This window comes from Anomalospiza imberbis, unplaced genomic scaffold (assembly GCF_031753505.1).
Source record: "Anomalospiza imberbis isolate Cuckoo-Finch-1a 21T00152 unplaced genomic scaffold, ASM3175350v1 scaffold_126, whole genome shotgun sequence".
In the NCBI taxonomy this organism is placed as follows: domain Eukaryota; kingdom Metazoa; phylum Chordata; class Aves; order Passeriformes; family Viduidae; genus Anomalospiza; species Anomalospiza imberbis.
In genome coordinates, this window is record NW_027099658.1 from 21,405 (window position 1) to 30,456 (window position 9,052).

Consider the following 9,052-nt stretch of genomic DNA (forward strand, 5'->3'; position numbering starts at 1 on the left):
ACCAATAAACCTTTTACTGCTTAGAAGCGTGTCACTTTTGTTCCTCGAAGAAGTTGCCAAAGAATGTTACTTTCAAAATCCCTTCAACGATCTAACAGGAAAAAATATTGGCAAACCCTGTTAGGCAGTGTTTCCGAGCTGGGGCTGATGGTCTTGGGTGCTGGGGAGCCACGGGAAGGCTCCAGTCCTGACTGTCCGGCCAGGCTGAGGCCATTGAGCTCCGGCTCATGCCTGGCAGCTGTAAGGGCAAGCGGGAATGCCAAAGGCTCTCATGGACCCAGGCCAGGCCGGAACAGAGCAGAGCCCCCAGCCCTCCAGGAGCGGACGGGCTCTGCCAAGCCCGGCCTGGGCACTGCCCCCAGCCCAGGGACACGCGGGTGCTGTGCCCGAGAGCCGTGCCCAGAGCAGCAGAGCTGTCACGCCCCAGCTGGTTCTGGTCAGAGTGAGAAGCCAGCAGCGGCCGTGGGTGCCCTGGGCAGCACAGGAGCTGTTGCCAGGGCCTGGGGAAGCACAGGAGTCAGCCTCTGCACGGCGACACAGCACGCAGGCTGCAGGGGACAGAGCCAATGGCAGCGGGCATGAGCACCTCTGCGGGGCTCTTTGGCTGCAGCAGCATCGGCCCCAAGGGCTGCTCCGTCCCTGCCTGCCTGCCTGCCTGCCTGGCTGATGGGCAGGGCTGGAGGCCTTGCAGAGCAGGGGCCATTGCGGGCACGGGTGTCCCAGGAGCTGCCCCCCGGCCCAGCTGGGCCCCACTTGGGGAGGAAGGAGGCTCCCAGCCACGGCATGGCTGAGCAGCTCCTGCCTCCCCCTGCCTCTGCCCTGGGCCCCACATCGCCTGCCACAAGCGTCCCTGGGCCAGGCTGTGGGAGGGCGGCTTTGCCCTCACCTGGCTGCCGGGCACCAGGGCCCTCCTGCTTGCTGTCGCGCATGGCAGCTGTCGGCGGGGAGTCCCTGTCCAGAACTGCCACAGTCTCCTCCAGGTGCTGGTCCTCTCTCTCTGTGGGAGAAAGAGGAGTGTGGGGAGTTTGCAGAACAGGCCCAGGGCCACGAGGGCACTGCTCCCTGCTCAGCCCCGCGTGAGCCCTGCTCCCGTCCGCCTTCTCCTGCCGTCGTCGCCTCGAGGAACACCGCAGACGGCTCCGCTTGTTCCTCCGCCGATTCTGGGAAGGGAGAGGCAGGTGAGCCTGCAGCACAGGCCCAGAGCCCCGAGGTGTGGGGTTCCTCTGGTCGCTGGGCAGCAGCGTCCCTGCCCTGCCTTCTCCTCCCGTTGTCAGGTCGCACTGAGCCACGGCCTGAGCCCAGCGTTGCCTTTTGGGGCCAAAGGAAATCTCTGCTCCTGCCTCTGGCACAGGGCATTCTGCCAGCAGGTCAGGGAAGGCTGTAGCCCCCGAGAGAGGCGTGAGCAGTGGAGGAAAGCCAGCATCTCTCCAGTCTTCCAAAAGGGCACTAAGAAGGAGCCAGGAAACTGCAGGCCCATCAGCCTCAGCTCCATCCCCAGAAAGGTGACAGAATATCTCCTCTTGGATGTCATCTCTAAGCGTGTGGAATAGCAGGAAGAGAAAACTGGATGGGCTTAGCAGCTGTTCTGCAGGGCAAACAACTGAGTTCGCAGAAGAAGAAATTCATAAAATACGGGTTTATCCATGGCAAGGACGCAAACAAGGCCGTCCGCATGGAAACTGGAAAACACGTCAGGGTTACTTGTAGTTAGAGGACACGTGCCTTAGTCGGCAGCGTACGTGCCTTAATAATTTGTGGTAAGCTCTTGCCAATGAATTATTGACGCTAAATGCTTTGCACCAATAGAATACAATAAGCTATTGCTTTGCCCATTGAATAGGATGATCTGTTTTGATGTAACTAGTGGCTTAGGATCACACTTTTTTAGGGGTATAAAACTTGAGAACAACTTGTAATAAAGAAGAAGCCGTTGTTGTCACTGCACAGGTGTATGTGTATGTCTCGTGTCCATCTCTACTGCGACAGAAAACCATGCTTGGCCAATCTCATAGCCACCTCTGCTGCACTGACTGGCTGGGTTTGTGAGGGGAGAGCAGTGGCTGTTGTCAGCCGGGACTCCAGCAAGGCTTTGTCCCGGCCTCCCTTATCACGGTCATGGGGCAGCTCAGGGACAGTGGCGTGGAGAAGTGGGCAGTGGAGCTCCAAACCCAGACAGCTGCGAGCTCAGGGGGCCGTGCTGGGGCCACTCTTGTTTGCCTTATTCCCCAGCGACCTGGCAGAAGGGACGGAGCGCTCCCTCAGCACGTTTGCGGATGGGACAGAAGCGGGAGCAGGGGCTGGTGAACCACACGGCTGTGCTGCCTTTCAGTGCGGCCTGGACAGGCTTGAGAGTTGAGCAGAGAGGGGCCTCGTGAAGTTGCACAGGGGAAAGCCTCTAGAAGAGCTTGAAGCTTTGTAATTACCAGGCAGCAGAAGTTTTCTAGTATAGAGGAGTGTATAACGTCATCTTGTGATGTCCAGTCAGGGAAACCACTGCATCTCTTTATGTTAGAGGAGCAGTTTCTTGTAGGTATGTAAAGAAAGCCTTTGAGAAAAACACTGACTTCAGAAACTTCCTCTAATATTATGTTGGATTTCCATGATTTTCTGGAATGCCAGGCCAAGCGTAAGGATTCCAAAAGGAAAGTGAAAGCAAATTAATAAATCTACTTGTAGAGGTCAGAAGCATTTCCCGTTTGTTCCTCGAAGAAGTTGCCAATGTTACTTTTGAAATCCTTTCAAAGATCTAATAGGAAAAAGCATTGGCCCCAAGTGTTAGCCTGTGTTTCTGAAGAGGAATATGCTTTTTGTGTCAATTCAATGTTTGTAGCAGGGTTTGGGTTTTTTTTTTTTTTTCGTGTGTGTGCTTTGAATGTGAGTCTTTGCAGGACTTTGAATAATTCGATCATATACCCAAGACAACATTTTACTGTGTCCTGCTGTCCAGTGCTGAACAGGGTTGAGACAGAGCAGGTAGCTCCGTGTCTGTATGAAACTTGCAGGAGCAGCACCAGGAGCAGCAGCAGAGCAGTGCCCGATGGTTGCCTCGGGGCCTGGCATTTGACCCTGCACTTGCTGCAGGAGTCCCTGCCTGGTTCCCTGCTGACCAAACCTTCGCAGCCATCCCAGAACCTGGGTTCCCAAGGGGGCCGCCTCAAGTGGTTGCCAGGCACCTGAGGCCATGGCTGCCCAATGTTGGCTGCACGATGCTGATGTCAGCGTGGCCATTGTGACCCGTGCGACCAAGGCCACAAGAGGCAACGCTGGGCTCAGGCCGTGGCTCAGTGCGACCTGACAACGCGAGGAGAAGGCAGGGCAGGAACGCTGCTGCCCAGCGACCAGAGGAACCCCACACCTCGGGCTCTGGGCCTGTGCTGCAGGCTCACCTGCCTCTCCATTCCCAGAATCGGCGGAGGAACAAGCGGAGCCGTCTGCGGTGGTCCTCGAGGCGACGACGGCAGGAGAAGGCGGACAGGAGCAGGGCGCACGCGGGGCTGAGCAGGGAGCAGTGCCCTCGTGGCCCTGGGCCTGTTCTGCAAACTCCCCACACTCCTCTTTTTCCCACAGAGAGAGAGGACCAGCACCTGGAGGAGACTGTGGCAGTTCTGGACAGGGACACCCCGCTGACAGCTGCCATGCGTGACAGCAAGCAGGAGGGCCCTGGTGCCCGGCAGCCAGGTGAGGGCAAAGCCGCCCTCCCACAGCCTGGCCCAGGGACGCTTGTGGCAGGCGATGTGGCAGGCCCAGGGCAGAGGCAGGGCGAGGCGGGAGCTGCTCAGCCATGCCGTGGCTGGGAGCCTCCTTCCTCCCCAAGTGGGGCCCAGCTGGGCCGGGGGGCAGCTCCTGGGACACCCGTGCCCGCAATGGCCCCTGCTCTGCAAGGCCTCCGGCCCTGCCCATCAGCCAGGCAGGCAGGCAGGCAGGCAGGGACGGAGCAGCCCTTGGGGCCGATGCTGCTGCAGCCAAAGAGCCCCGCAGAGGTGCTCATGCCCGCTGCCATTGGCTCTGTCCCCTGCAGCCTGCGTGCTGTGTCACCGTGCAGAGGCCGACCCGGACATCTGCGGCGACCAACTGGAGAAGTGCGGGCTCTGTGCCCACGCGTTCTGCCTGGTGAGTGGCTCTGGGTGCTCCCTCCACCATTGCAACGGGCAATTCCTGCCTCTCTCTCCTCATCTGCTCGTCCCCTTTGCTGCAGTTCTTTGCCACTCTACTTTCTCGACAAGAGAACCGTCGTGTCGGACTCATGGGGTTTCTTCCTCGAGATATCCAAATTGCAGTCTGGCGGGCGGCACAAAAGGTGAGCGCCTGACAAGAGCAGGGAGATTTGTGCCAGGCGAGGTTTGCCAGAGCTGAGCCCAGACACTTGGAATGAAAGGCCTGCCCTTCCGGCCAGCTGGGGGACAAAGTCTGGCTCCCGGCAGCTGCACCGAGGCTCTGGCACAGGAGGCTCCTCCACCAGACGGCTCTGTGGGCTGAGGCCCAGCAGTGGCCACATCCTACGCCCTGCCCGGAGCCGTGGGGCTGCCTGGGGAGGCCCCGAGGCTGCTGCTGATGGCGCTGCTTGGCTCTTTCCAGCGCTGCTGCGTCTGTGGCCAGAGCGGGGCAACCATCATGTGTTGCAAGGAGGACTGTGACAGATGGTTCCACCTGCCCTGTGCCAAGGAGGGCGGCTGTGTCAATGTATACGTTACCCCATACAGGTACCTCCTCGCCCCTTCTGGCCACCCCTGTGGAACGGTGTTGCATTTCTCACTTTGCCCATCCATTTTCCTCCAGCTCCTTCTGCCCTGAGCACCGTCCAGAGCAGGACGTGGAGGCGACTCCAGAGCCGGGCACCGACTGCCCCATCTGCATGGAGCCTGTGGAGGATAGAAAGACCTTCCGAACCCTGGTGTGCCCAGCGTGCAAAAGGGCCTGGTTCCACAGGGACTGCATCCAGGTAGGAGCCATCCCCTCAGCCCCGGGCCACAGCAGGTGCCCAGCGGCACCAGGGCCTTGCTCACCCTGCTTCTGTTTGCCCTGCAGGGACAGGCCATGCGCGCTGGTCTTTTTTCCCTCCGCTGCCCCCTGTGCAGGGACACGGGAGAATTTCTTGTACAAATGTTCATCGTGGGGATCCGAATCCCTTTCAGGTTGGTGTCCTTCTGCCTGGCTCCCAGGACAGGAGGTGCAAGTGCTGTGCTGTGCCAGGCCCTGCCCCAGCAGTCCTGGCCCTGCCCTGTCCCGTGAGTCTGGGCTTCAACTTCACGCAGGACTTGGAAAAGCGCTGGAGAAAGAGCAGGGACAACCTGTACCTCCATGAGGGCACGACATCAGAAACTCATCAGCTTTCCCTTTCTCCATCAGACTGCCAACATGGGAGGACAACGACGCCTTTGCGGATCTAGGAGAGCGGCACAGCAGGTGCAATGCCAGGGACTGCCTTTACCCGGGAGGCAGGGAGGAGGCAGAGGAAGAGGGGTAAGTTGGGGAGCTGCACCTGAGGCTCTGCAGGGTACGTGTGTCACTTCAAGGGCTCAAGGGGGAAAGAAAGAGAAGAACGTGTCTGGACAATCCTGTGCTGTGGACACGTTGTCCATGAGCCCCTTTGCCTCCTCAGGCCCTGGGAACTGCTCCTGTGCTCCTCCTGCGCTGCTGAGGGCACCCACAGGCGCTGCTCTGGCCTGAGAAACCGCATACAGAGCTGGGAGTGTGACAGCTGTGCTGGTCTCGGAACGGGTATGAGGCAAAGCAGCCGGTGCCCCTGGGCTGGGGACAGTGCCCAGGCCGGGCTGGGCAGAGCCCCTCTGCTCCTGAAGGGCTGGGGGTTCTGCTCTGGCCTGGCTTGCCTCGGGCCTGGGTGGTCTTTGACATTCCTGCTTGGCCTTACAGCTTCCAGGGATGAGTCAGAGCTCAGTGGCCCCAGCCGGATCAGACAGTCAGGACTGGAGCCTGCTCATGGCTCCCCAGAATCTGAGGCCATCAGCCCCAGCTCCCGCACCCCGGTGCCATCGGGGCTGGATCCCCAGTCTTCCTCTGCAGAGCCCAGCGGCCGCAGCAGCCAGCAACACACAGCATGGCAGCAGTCTCTGCCGTCTTCCTCGCTGGCCACCAGCAGCCCCAGCACATCAAGGTCAACGTACAACAACTCCCCTGACTCTGGGGACAGGGTCCATTCCAGACGTGCTGGGCCCGGCCGCAGGCGAACCCGCTCTCGCCAGCCAGGTCGGGCCCCAGATGGACCCGTCCGATTGAGGAGTCGCCGTGACAGGAGCAGCAGGACAACAACAAGGGCTGAGAGGCCCAGGCGAAGGGAGACACCTTCACGGGCATCCCCCGGACGCAGCCGCGCCCGCCAGCAAGGTCGGGCCCTAAGTGCACCTGTCCGCCCCAGGAGTCGCCGTGACAGGAGCAGCAGGACAAGACCAAGGACTGAGACGCCCGGGCGAAGGCAGACATCGCCACGGGCATCCCCCGGACGCAGCCGCGCCCACCAGCAAGGTCAGGCCCAGAGCCCACCTGTCCAGTCCAGGAGTCGCCGTGACATGAGCCACAGGACAGCAGCAAGCGCTGAGAGGCCCAGGCGAAGGCAAACATCGCCACGGGCATGCCCCGGACGCAGCCGCGCCCGCCAGCAAGGCCGGGCCCTAAGTGCACCTGCCTGCCCCAGGAGTCGCCGTGGCAGGAGCAGGAGGACAGCAGCCAGCGCTGAGAGGCCCAGGCGCAGGGGGACGCCGTCAGGGATGTCCCGCAGGAGCAACCGCTCCCGCCAGCGACGTCGGGCCTCACCTGGGACCTCCAACAGCAGCACCTAGTGTCGTCTTTTCTTTCTGGTCCGTCTGTTCGCTGCCGGAAGTGAAGGTGAGAACGGTCCGTACAGGGACCTTGAGATTTGCAGGTCTGTGAGCAAACCGAATTCGCTCTTGGCATTTCTACTGGCAGGAAAGTAGTCTTATGCTAAATACCTTGATTTCTGTCTCACCATGTATTAAGTGAAAAGTCACTTAAATGATGTGGCTAATTAAAAAGGACTCTTGTTCCTGCCTTTAGACTCCAACCTCAGATGCTTCCGCACTGCTTTCTCTTGAAAGTGAAGCACTCCTTGATGGGCTTGGATAGGGTTAGGGAGACATTCAGAGCAAGGTGGCTCTTAGGGAAGCTCTCTTGGAAAAGGATGTGTGCTGTCTTGCTATCCTTGAGCAATCTCATTCAGTAAAGCCAAAAGGAAGAAGAGAGAAGAGAGTGACACACTGCCTCAAGCGCCTGAAGAAATCGATCACTATATTGCTGCTGATTTCAAAGACTTGCTTGGACCTTGAAAGAACAAACCAGAAAAGACAGTGGAAATATCCTGGGACAAAGAGGATGCGCAGGACTCTGCCCCCGATGACCATTTGGGACCTTTGCCTGAGAATTAACTCAGGCCCTCGAGAAGAGCCTGCAACTTCGTAACTCCCCGGGAACAAAAGCGTTTTAGTGTGCCGGTGTGGATAACATCATGTGGTGTTGTCCAGTCAGGTAAACCACGACATCTTTGTCTGTTACAGGAGCAGCTACTTAACTCTATGTAAAGAATGTATTTAAGAGAAAGAGTGAATTTAGAGACCTCTCCTCATAGCGGATCCAGAACCTTCTCCGAAGAATTTGTTAGATTTTCATTATTTTCCGGAACACCGAAGGAAGCAGACGGGTACCAGATAGAAAATACGAGGAAACCAATAAACCTTTTACTGCTTAGAAGCGTGTCACTTTTGTTCCTCGAAGAAGTTGCCAAAGAATGTTACTTTCAAAATCCCTTCAACGATCTAACAGGAAAAAATATTGGCAAACCCTGTTAGGCAGTGTTTCCGAGCTGGGGCTGATGGTCTTGGGTGCTGGGGAGCCACGGGAAGGCTCCAGTCCTGACTGTCCGGCCAGGCTGAGGCCATTGAGCTCCGGCTCATGCCTGGCAGCTGTAAGGGCAAGCGGGAATGCCAAAGGCTCTCATGGACCCAGGCCAGGCCGGAACAGAGCAGAGCCCCCAGCCCTCCAGGAGCGGACGGGCTCTGCCAAGCCCGGCCTGGGCACTGCCCCCAGCCCAGGGACACGCGGGTGCTCTGCCCGAGAGCCGGGCCCAGAGCAGCAGAGCCGTCACGCCCCAGCTGGTTCTGGTCAGAGTGAGAAGCCAGCAGCGGCCGTGGGTGCCCTGGGCAGCACAGGAGCTGTTGACAGGGCCTGGGGAAGCACAGGAGTCAGCCTCTGCACGGCGACACAGCACGCAGGCTGCAGGGGACAGAGCCAATGGCAGCGGGCATGAGCACCTCTGCGGGGCTCTTTGGCTGCAGCAGCATCGGCCCCAAGGGCTGCTCTGTCCCTGCCTGCCTGCCTGCCTGCCTGGCTGATGGGCAGGGCCGGAGGCCTTGCAGAGCAGGGGCCATTGCGGGCACGGGTGTTCCAGGAGCTGCCCCCCGGCCCAGCTGGGCCCCACTTGGGGAGGAAGGAGGCTCCCAGCCACGGCATGGCTGAGCAGCCACAAGCGTCCCTGGGCCAGGCTGTGGGAGGGCGGCTTTGCCCTCACCTGGCTGCCGGGCACCAGGGCCCTCCTGCTTGCTGTCGCGCATGGCAGCTGTCGGCGGGGAGTCCCTGTCCAGAACTGCCACAGTCTCCTCCAGGTGCTGGTCCTCTCTCTCTGTGGGAGAAAGAGGAGTGTGGGGAGTTTGCAGAACACGCCCAGGGCCACGAGGGCACTGCTCCCTGCTCAGCCCCGCGTGAGCCCTGCTCCCGTCCGCCTTCTCCTGCCGTCGTCGCCTCGAGGAACACCGCAGACGGCTCCGCTTCTTCCTCCGCCGATTCGGAGAAGGGAGAGGCAGGTGAGCCTGCAGCACAGGCCCAGAGCCCCGAGGTGAAGGTCAGATTGAAATCTGCATGGATTTCCACGTACAGTAAGTGGAGAAGATGGTGCAGTCTGCTGTGGTTGCTTTGGTTTTTACCCTAGAACAGAACGTGTTGGTACGAATTTGCCGGCTTGTTGTATTTTGCAACAGCCTGCTACTAAAAAATTGCCTGTCCAGGAAACCTGCACAGATGTGTGAAA

The 9,052-nt window shown here is 59.5% G+C and overlaps 1 long non-coding RNA gene across 1 annotated transcript; it reads left to right on the forward strand.

Annotated features, from left to right (window-relative positions):
- The first annotated feature begins 5,342 nt into the window (after positions 1-5,342).
- Positions 5,343-6,309, forward strand: LOC137465993 (uncharacterized). Its single transcript, XR_010994931.1, has 3 exons — positions 5,343-5,460; positions 5,600-5,718; positions 5,872-6,309. It is a non-coding gene; the product is annotated as an uncharacterized lncRNA (long non-coding RNA).
- Positions 6,310-9,052: the final 2,743 nt, after the last annotated feature.